This window comes from Spermophilus citellus, assembly GCF_964194105.1.
Source record: "Spermophilus citellus genome assembly, chromosome: 15".
In the NCBI taxonomy this organism is placed as follows: domain Eukaryota; kingdom Metazoa; phylum Chordata; class Mammalia; order Rodentia; family Sciuridae; genus Spermophilus; species Spermophilus citellus.
In genome coordinates, this window is record NC_138195.1 from 89,477,057 (window position 1) to 89,488,616 (window position 11,560).

Genomic DNA, 11,560 nt, shown 5'->3' on the forward strand with positions numbered 1-11,560 from the left:
TAGATTCTCGCCCCATGCTAAAACTAAATATTCAAGGACATGAATTTAATGGGCTACTGGATACAGGTGCAGACCTTAGCATCATCTCTCGTCAAGAATGGCCAAAACATTGGCCATTACAACAAGCCACTCAAACGCTTCGAGGCCTAGGAGTGGCAACTAATCCTGATAGAAGCGCAATGGTATTAGATTGGAAGGATCCTGAAGGATGTGAAGGAACTATACAGCCATATGTATTGGATCATCTTCCCGTAAATTTATGGGGACGAGATGTCTTAGATCAATTAGGTTTGACATTAACAAATAACACCAATCAAAATGCACCCACTATTATGGCTAGACAAGGTTTTAGGAAAGGAAAAAGATTAGAAAAACAAGAACAAGGTATAGCAGCACCAATACAAATAGATCAAGGAACAGACAGACATGGGTTGGATTTTCACAAAGGGCCACTGAGACAATAAAAATCACATGGAAATCAGAAAGACCAGTATGGGTTCCTCAGTGGCCCTTGACTAAAGAAAAGATACAAGTAGCCCATGATCTGGTCAAACAACAATTAGCGGAAGGACATATACAACCTTCTGTATCTCCCCATAATACTCCCATTTTTGTCATCAAAAAGAAATCTGGTAAATGGAGATTATTGCAAGACTTAAGAGCCATTAATAATGAAATGGTCATTATGGGACCTGCTCAATCAGGGATTCCTCAATTGTCTGCTTTGCCAAAAACTTGGTATGTTTTAGTTATAGATATTAAAGATTGTTTTTTTTCAATTCCAATTCATCCTGAGGATAGTCCACGTTTTGCATTTACTATCCCTGCACTAAATCATGAAGGTCCTGATCAGAGATATGAATGGAAAGTACTCCCTCAAGGGATGGCTAACAGCCCAACTATGTGTCAAATTTATGTTAACAAAGTAATCCAGCCACTTAGAAATCAAAATCCTGAACTACAAATATTTCACTATATGGATGATGTATTATTAGCATACAAAGCTAAAAACACATTGCTAGAATGTTATGCCACACTTACAAATTTATTAAAAAATTATAATCTAGAGATAGCAATAGATAAAGTACAATTAAATTTTCCAATTAATTATTTAGGAGTTCTATTATCCTCAACCATGGTCCGTCCACCAAAAATTCAAATACGAGTAGATCAACTCAAATCACTTAATGACTTTCAAAAGTTATTAGGAGACATAAATTGGATAAGGCCTTATCTAGGTATTCCAACAGGAGAATTAGGACCTTTATTTGATATCTTAAAAGGTCCATCAGATCCAAATTCACCCCGAATGTTAACGCCTGAAGCAAGAAAGGCATTAAAAATCATTGAAACATATATGGAAAATATGCATTTGGATAGAATTGATATAAGTTTGCCTTTATTATTTATTGTACTACCAACAAAAAATATTCCTACAGGAGTATTTTGGCAAGAAGGTCCATTATTATGGATACATTTATCTTATTCTCCTAACACTATTCTTACTAGGTATCCTGAGGCTGTAGGACAATTAATACTCAAAGGAATAAAAACAGCAAAGGGAGTATTTGGAATTTCTCCCAATAAAATTATTACTCCATATACTATGAATCAAATTGATGAATTAGCTAATGAGTTAAATCCTTGGGCAATAATCATGTGCAAATCTAATGTTTCATTTGATAACCACTTACCATCTAATCCTTTATTGTCTTTTTGGTCATTGCATCCTGTAATTTTTCCAAAAATGACAAGAAAAACACCTATCATGAATGCTCCAAATATATTCACTGATGGGTCAAATAATGGTACAGCAGCAATAGTTACACCTGATCAAACTTTTACATTTTTAGTACCCAAACAATCAGCTCAAAAGGTAGAGCTTAATGCAGTATTACAAGCTTTTGTGATGTTTAAAGATTCTGTATTTAATTTATTTTCTGATAGTCAGTATATAGTTAATGCTATAATATCCCTTGAAGATGCTGGTAGGATTTCCCCTTCTTCTAATGTTTTCTCTTTGTTTTCCACTATACAAAGTTTAATCTGGGACAGAAAAGATCCATTCTTTATAGGACATATCAGGGCACATACGGGATTGCCTGGAGCCCTTAGTTTGGGCAATGATTTAGCAGATAAAACTACACATGACATACATATTTTCTCTACACTAGAAGAAGCTATAAATTTTCATAAAAGGTTCCATGTCAATGCTAATACTTTACAAAAGCGTTTTAAAATAACTAAGGAACAAGCTAGACAAATAATAAAACAATGTCAAAATTGTGTGACCTTTTTACCACAAGTTAATCTTGGAGTCAATCCTAGAGGATTGATACCTAACCATATTTGGCAGATGGACGTCACACATTTGCCAGAATTTGGAAAATTAAAATATTTGCATGTTACAGTTGATACTTCTTCTGGATTTTTGATGGGCTCCCTTCATGCCGGAGAAAAAACTAAAGATGTTATAGCTCATTGCTTACAAAATTTTGCCACTGTGGGCATTCCAAAACAGTTAAAAACAGATAATGCCCCTGGTTATACTTCTAGCTCTTTTAAACAATTTTGCTCATCATTTGGCATTACTCATATAACAGGAATCCCATACAATCCACAGGGACAAGGCATAGTTGAAAGAGCTCATCAAACTATTAAAATGTACTTATTAAAGCAAAAAGACGGAATTGGGAAGGGGTATATATTCCCCAAAGATAAACTTAAAATAACCCTTTTTACTCTAAACTTTTTAAATTTGGATTCATCAGGACTTAGTGCTGCAGAAAGGCATATGTGTCCAAAAAATGTACATAAGCCCAAGGTACTTTGGAAAGATATTCTAACAGGACAATGGAAAGGTCCTGACCCAGTAATTGTCTGGAGTCGGGGGTCTGTTTGTGTGTTTCCACAGGAAGAACAGCAGCCGATTTGGATTCCGGAGAGATTAACTAAAGTCCTGACCCAGTGATTGTCTGGAGTCGGGGGCCTATTTGTGTATTTCCACAGGGAAAACAGCAGCCGATTTGGATTCCAGAGAGATTAACTAAAGCGATTTCTACAGACCAAAAAGAAGATGATTTGGCTCAAATCCATAACAGCTGATATCCAAAACTCCAATTTAGCTATCCTTACATCTGCGACAGAACCAGGATGCTTTTTTCAATATCTATTTTATTATTGCCTTTTCCCATATCATGAAGTTCTATTTTAGTTTTTGAGCTCATACAGACCTAAGTTAATGTTTTGCTGATCAGTTCTATTTTTTTTTTTTTTGACTATAGAGTTTTTAAACATTGCAATGGAGATTTCACCTTTAAAAAGTTATAAGGCCTTTAGTATTATGTTATGTGTTGTATGTATTATATTATGTGTGCACACTTGTGTTTTGTGTTATATGTTTGAATGTACGTATGTCCATATATCATATATGATGAGCGCTCATGAAAAAATGGATCCAAATATTTTTTTTATTCACGTGATTTAAATGGTTTAATTTAAATTGGGTAAATAACTGTTAAGAATTGTTTTAATATGTAAACAAAAAAGAAGGTTAACAGATCTGTTTACTTTCACCTTTCCTTTTCATTATATTTAATAATTCTCTTCAAGATAATGTAAATTGTTAAGAAAATTTTTTCTATTCTCTTCAAGATAATATAAATCGTTAAGAAAATTGTTTTCTTTTCTCTTCAAGATAATGTAAATTGTTAAGAAAATTGTTTTCTTTTAGTGCCTTCTGGAATGTTACATAATTTTTTCTTTAGCCATTATTGCCAGAATTCCTATCTTCATCCCAGTGCCGGTGAAGACAAAGATAAAACTAATCTACAGCTTCTGCAATCGCCATCACTGAACTGCTTGCAGAACTTGCCTAAACTATGTGCAGAACTTGCAGAACTTGCCTAGACTTGCCTAGACTATGCATTGTGAACTATCTGTTGGTGCAGCGACTTGTGGTAGTGTTGGGGTATTTTTGCTGATGATGTCATCGGTGGTACAATTTTTCCAACAAGAGCCATCAATTGGCTTGGTGTATCTTCCTCCCTTCTGCTTGTCATGACAAAGACCTCTCCACAGGTGTGGCTGTATACTGGACCGGTAGTCAATGACGGGTAAGATCCAATTACAATGGTACCAACCTAAGACAGGAGGCTGACGCCCTGAGGTCAGCTCATCCGAAGACGGGTAAGGACCATATGTAGTATTGGACAACCTAAGGCAGGCACGGTCCCCAAGCCATATGCTTGTTGTTTAAACAGAGAGGGGGAGATGTTGAGAGCCACAGCCAAAGGGGCCCCAGCAAACTTCCAGCTGCCAGCAAACTTCCAGCTGCCAGCTGATGATTGGCTCACAGCAGCCCCAGCAACATCTAGCTGATTGGCTCCTCTGCGGTGATGTTCATTGGGCTGTTTCCCTGCCCTTCAGACTGCCAGCTGATGATTGGCTCACAGCGGCCCCAGCAACATCTAGCTGATTGGCTCCTCCACAGAGCTGCTCATTGGAGGACTTCTTTGGCTCCGCCCACGCGACCCAGCCAATTGGCCTCAAGAACAGGAGGATTGTGGGAGGTGGTGAGGTTTGTGTGGGGGTGAGAGGCTTGTGGGAAGCCGGTGGTGGCAGTTGGGCTCTGAGGGTTTTTTCCTGAGGAGCTGTTTTGTTTGGCGTTTGTAGTTCTAAAAATAAAGTTTGTTTCTTTTGACAAGTGGCTCCTGAATTGTGCCCAGCCAGACTGCGGCAATTAACCTCATGTTTAAATTTGCAGCATCAGAGGCTGCCGTATATATCTGGACAATGAATGTATATTTAGGAATGATGAAGTTCTAATTTGTGGTGTATACTTTGTGCATGTCACAGAGAATAGTCAAAATTAATCATGTTCTATATTCTTGTTATTATATGATCTTATCATCTTCTGTTAGTGTATCATTGTGTTGTTTAACCAGAGAAGATACTGTGGATTTTCCCTGTGCTTCTTTCATTATAGCTTTTCTTCTGATAACCATGACTTTGGGATCTTTAAAATTTTCTATCTTGAGTTTGTGTCTGGTGGAGATCCAGCCTCCTGAAGCCTGTTGTTATTGTTTGTTACTGTGAGGATTGGGCTGTTAATTTGAGGATTGGGCTATTAGTTTGAGGATGGGGATTAGAAAGTAGAGAACTATTTGACCATATTTGGGGGCTGGGGAGCTGGTCTTAACCCAGCTGCCATATTAGTATTGTTAGAGAATTCATCCATGAAAATGAATCGGTATCAAGAATTTTAGAATCATGAAAGGTTAGACCTAGAAAGACCATAGAGAACCACCCAGACATTTCCTCATTTTTAAAGTGAAGGATCATAGCCTTTGCTCTCCCAAGATTATGCAGGCACAAAGACAAGAATCCAAATACACTATTAATACTGTCCCTGTTCCAACAGATCTTGGATTTCTTCCCTGCTATTGATTTAACTGGTGAAGAATAAACATTTCAAGTATTAGGATTCATCGGTGTCTCGCTTACATATATTAATCACTTGCTAAAGGCACTGGCATTTAACATGCTCTCCCAGGTTGTAGCTGGGATCAGATATGAAGATTATTGTATGTGATCGTTTGACTTCATTGTTATTCTGTAGTTTAGTAAATGCACTGGTTGTATTCTCGCTGCTTTATTTATGCTGATCTTTCATAAAGTGAAAGTTTTATTTTAATGGTTTTTATCAGAATGTATTCACTATTACAAAATCAATATTTTATGATGAATGAAAACCTAATGCACTAAATTAACTGGAGATTTTTGCTACTTTAATAAGACAAAATCGTTTACACATTTAGATGAAGAAAATAATGTAATCTTCCTGCAAGATAGATGCAACACCTTTGTTTACCAAGTCAATAGCTCGCCTCTCCTGTAAACCAAGTTTAAATTCATGACACTAAAGAAAAATTTACCAGTGTCCTCTACCCGCCCCCTGGCAAAATAATTAGCTCTTGAGTAGAAAAGTCACCTCTTTTGAGCATATCCTCATGGTTCATATATTATCTGACTGATATTTAAGCCTGTGGCTTATGATTTACTTTTAGAAACTTTGTTATTGTACTTTTTACTCAGTGGTACACTACAGTCTAATGCCATAGAAGATTTCAGCTTATCTGACCCACTGTTTCCTATATTATTTTAGAAATCCAGATTTTTCTTTTGTCATTCAGCAACATGTTTGAGTAACTACTATATTGGAGGTACTATGGGCTCTGACATGCCATTGTAAATGAATTAGAACAGCTCCTTATTTAAATGTGTGCCCACCTTACTGTCTTTTTAATGTTTTCATTGGTGTATCCTCATAAAAAGATGGAGTAGAAAACTACCAAGGTCAACCCAATTCAGAAGTACCCTCTCAGATCTGTTAGAATGACAAGTGCTAACACCTCTTAAGCTTCCCCATGTGCCTGTGCCAACTGTCATACTTCACTTTTGGTACATATTAACTCATATAGCCTATGAGTTGGATGCTCTTTATATCCCATTTTACAGGCAAGGAGACTGGGGCATAGAGAATTTCAATAAGATGCTCATTGGTACATGGCTGGAAAAGTATTGAAAAATAAATGAACTACAGAGTGCCAAGGTGCCATCTCCTCTAGAGTTTCAACAGCAACATGCTATATGCCACAGGTGACTTTTTTTTCTTTTTGGTACCAGAGATTGTTTCCAGGGGCATTCTAACATTGAGCTAAAGAGCTAAATCCCCAAACCTTTTTATTTTTTTATTATTATTTTGTTTAATTTTTAAGATAGGGTCTTGCTAAGTCACTTAGAGCCTCACTAAGTTACTGAGACTGGCTTTGAACTTGTGGTCCTCCTGCCTTAGTCTTCTGAGCCAATGGCATTATAGGCATGAACTACTGAACCCAGCCACAGACGACTCTTCATATGAAAAAATTTTTTAAGAAAATAGTAACTAAAAGCTACCCTGCTGTGTGAAGAATGACAAGAGAATATGATAAAAATCTGAGTGGTGGCTACGGGTTGTTTAAATTGCAGGTATTTGTTACAGATAGCTCCCAATATAAAGAAAAAACATAATATTAACAACAGCAAAAAAAAAAAAAAAAAATCGGGTGTGGTGGTGCACATCTGTAATCCCAGCAGCTTTGGAGGCTGAGGCAGGATGAGTTCTTAGCCAGCAAGGCGCTAAGCAACTCAGTAAGACCCTGTCTCTAAATGAAATGCAAATAGGGCTGGGGATTTGGCTCATCTTGGTAGCTTGGTAGCGTAGTGTGCCCCTGAGTTCAATTCCCCAGTACCCCACTCCCCCGAAAAAAGAAAAAAATGTGGGGCACATGCCTATAATCCCAGCAACTCAGGAGTTTGAGACCAGCCTCAACAACTTAGTGAGACCCTGTCTTTAAAAAAGGGCAGGGGCTTGTGGCTCAGTGGTAAAGCAGCCCTGGTTCAAGCCCCAGTACAAAAGGAAAAAAGAAAAACAGTCATGGTTAGGGAAAAAACAAGATATGGTAGGAATAATAGCCACACATAGTGGTATTTATAGGTGCCAATGGGTTCAGCCTACCTATTAAAAAATGTTCAGATGAGCAAAAGAAGAATTTAAATTCTAGCTACATAAAATTAGAGACACCTAAAACAAAACAGCACAGTAAGGTTGAAATAAAGGGATGGAAAGACTTTAGAAGCCTGCAAAAACAAAAGCAGGAGTAGCAATGTTAATACGTAGCAAAACTGAATTAAAGGAAAAATAATTTTAAAGGATATCTCATAAAAAGAAAGAATCACCAAGAAGGTCCAATAGTCATGAACTTTATGTCCCTAATCCCCAACAACATAACTGGGAACTATATAGAGCAAAACAAATAGAAATACAATGAAAAAAATTGACAAAGCCATAATCATAGGTACTGACTTAGAAACCTACAAGTCAAATAGGAAGAGGTAAGAACAGATGTAGAGGATTTGGATAGCATAATTAAAAAGATTGCTATATGGGGAATGCTTTTGTTTCTTTTCTAATGCAAATGAATGGACATTAGAATTTTGACTCAGGAAATTTCCATGAATTCCAAAAAAGACACAATTTAAGGGCAGCATCATTATACACAATGATAAGCAAATAAATAAAAGGATATTAAAGGCCAATCATGACTTTAAATAACCTGGATTAATTAAAAATGTGAAGTATAAATTGTCATCCAGGGCGTGACAAGCTCTGCTGTCTCAGGGCTGCTGGGAGGATGTATAGAAAGATATGTCAGGGACATCAGTGCAAGTTTGATGCAGGTTGGGTATCCCTTGTCCCAGTGCTTGGGACCAGAAGAGTTTTGGACTTCAGGGTTGCTTTATTAATTTTTTTCAAATTTTATTTATGTATACATAATGAGATATCATGGAGGAGGGCCCATATAGAAACACAGAATTTATCCATTATATATATGTATGTATGTATGTGTATATATATATCCTGTGCACATATCCTTAAGGTAATTTAACAAAATATTTTTAATGTGTTTACATTTTGACTGCAACCTGTCACATGAGGTCACGTGTGAAATTTCCTCATGTTGGTGATCAAAAGTTTTGGGTTTTGGAGCATTTCAGACTTTGAGATTAGGGATGCTTAGCCCTGTAGTGAAAAGTTAGAAATGACTAATAAGAATAAATGAATAAAACATGGAAATACACACTGTACATTCTTTTCAGCAGTTTAATAGAATAAGATTCACGTATGGAGATAAAATCATCAAGTCACACTTTTAAGAAAATGATGAACCACCCAGTATTTGTACAGAACAGTACAAACTATTTTTATTTCTGTATGTATGAGCATGTATGTACAAATCCTTTGGAAAATAATGTTGCCACACTGAGAGCTGCACTTGATTTGGGGGCCTGTGCTAGGACTAGGAATATCATCTATACTATTGGTATCATCTATACTATTTGAATTTTTATAATGGAAATATATTCTTATATAACTGTAATCGTGAATAAATTAACAGTTATAATAGGGTCACTGAAATTTTTCACTTTTGTTCCTCATTTTTAACTGATCTTTCTGCTTCTCTCAAATAGCTGCAGCCAAGAAGACAGTCCCTTCAGCCTCCCAGGAACATAACTGGCACAGAAGGAGGGAAAAGGACAGAAATATAATCCCCAATGGGAAGATGCCATGTCTATATATAAACAGCTCTATCCAGGTTCAACTGCTTGTCCTGTGGGCAGAGCAATGTGTGTCCTACTGTGCTTCCCAGGGCCTCCCAGATGGGCTTGCAGGCAGGCACAGGCGTGGCCATCAGCACTGGCCTGGGGCTACGAGTCTCAGAATTCACTGTGCTTTAGAAGAGCTTTGAGGGTCCTAGAAGAGCAGACTGAAGCATAGCCCTCTAAGTTTTCAAGTCATTGGCCTAGTGTTCTTCTCAGGCCTGTCCTGGCAGGATATGCAGCAGGCTTTGGAAATTTTTTTCTGAAGTGCAGAAAGATTAGGGTAGGAGATCTGGGATCTTACAGGGTTACTAATGGTGTAGAGGAAGATGGAGATCTCAGGTAGTGTGGAATGGCCACCTCCTGGGCTTTCTGCTCCCAAATGACCAGGTTGCTGTAAAAAAGGTCTCACTTCTGGATCTAGGAGTCCTAGGACTGGGTCTGAAGGGTCCTGGGAATCAGCCTGTTTAAGAATCCCCCAAGAGATTCTCATCACATATGAAAGCTTGAGCAGGATATTCAAAATGACTCTAGCCCTAAGTCCACATTCCTGTCCAGCTTCTTCCCCAGCACCCAAACCAGTAAGACCAACTCAGTAAACCCTGGAGTTCCCTAAAGCCCTGCCTGCTTAGAGAGGAAGAAGGGGGAAGGAGCAGCCCAGCAGGTCCTCTGTGTCTTCCTGAGTTGAGTGTCCTTACCCACTCCCCACACACCCTCCCAAGGTGCTCCTGGGAACTCCCACACTGTGTGCTTTCCTGCTTCTATAGAACCAGGGCTATTTAGGGCAAGGTGTTCAAAGTTCCCAAGAGGCTCATTGGGGCTCACTTTCATGAATTTTCACCTTTGTTATCAAGATTTAGAAGCTGCTGAGAAAATAACTCACTGTGGGTTTGGTGTTTTTAAATCTAACCACTTCTCAAAGAGATTAATTTTTTTTTCCTTTTGGAGATGCAAAATAACAATAAAGTAACTCCAGGCTGTAAGGTTTTGCCCCCTTGGAGGGTTAGGGAGTCTGAAAGGAGTACTTCCGGTTGAGTGGACAGCCCCTTCCAGTCTTGATTTATTCTGTGCTCTGTCATGTAACAGAAACCCATCAGTGTATAATGTATGTACAGTTCCTTCACACATTAACGCTCCATCTTGCCAACCTGATTGATTTTTCCAAGTAGACAAAGGCTAAGGATATGCTTATTGATTGCTGCTGAGCTCATTTTAAACTTATTTGTAAAGACGAGCATTTTGAGACTGAAGCAAACCTTCACGTATCCAGTGGGCAAAACATCTTGGAAATTACTCAGGGTGAAATGTCTCAATGTAAAACAGTTGCCAGATATAGAAAGACATAGGTTTGGTTTTGTATGTTTATTTTTTACATTATATAAAATATTTTGATTCTGCCAAATTACTCTGATATTCTTACAAGACAACTTATTTGATGTGGACATTCATGCTGCATTTCAGTTAATGCACTTCTTGCCCCAGTTGACCCTAAGTTTTATTAGTTTTTGCCTCATGGTTGCTGATTTTTCAGTCAGAGTAGTCTCCAGAAGAGTAAGCATTTCTAAACTAGTTTACTTTCTCATCTTTGACTAGCAATACAGAGGCTGTAGAACCCCATCCAAAGGAAACACTGCAGCATCACCCTGGCCCCTTGGAGGAAGTCATTGTGCTCTGTGTGTGAAGGCAGAATACCCCCCTGGCATCTAAAGCAACAGCTCTTGAAAGACCGTCCTCGTGCCTCTTAGCTCATGCCCAGCAGGAAAGGGGAGGACTCTCGTTGTTGGCGCATTGTTTGGTGGTTGGTTTGAGGCTCTTAGGTCATTTCTCTTTGCACTCATCTCTTTTTTGCTCTTTGGACATGTCTTATGCTGCTGACTTCTATCATTTTTTGGTCCCTAGTTCCTGCACCATTCCCTTCTATGATTTCATGGTCATTTCAGCAGACCCCATGTAACAGAGGTCACTAGACATCTCCACCTTCTCTGCAGTGCGTTCTGAAGGGTGAATAGGCCTCCCTGGTGCTCCTGGGCCTAGGGCTAGCCTATAGTTGCAGGCTCATTCATGGGTACATTCTTTCTAGCTTTGTGTTCTGAGCTCCACTTAGTATGTTTTATTTCTAATATGATCTTGCCATGTACTGTGGTCCACAGGATTATTTTTAAATGTGATTTTATTCAAAGTGTAAAAAATTAGAGGCAAGCTTGTGCAACTTAGCAAGATGCTGTCCCAAAAACTAAAAAGGGCTATTTATGTAATTCAATAGTACAGTCACCATTCAATCCCCAGTACAAAACAACAATAACAACAACAACAACAAAAAACTTCTGTTCAATGTCAGACTGGAAGTCCTAATTAATGT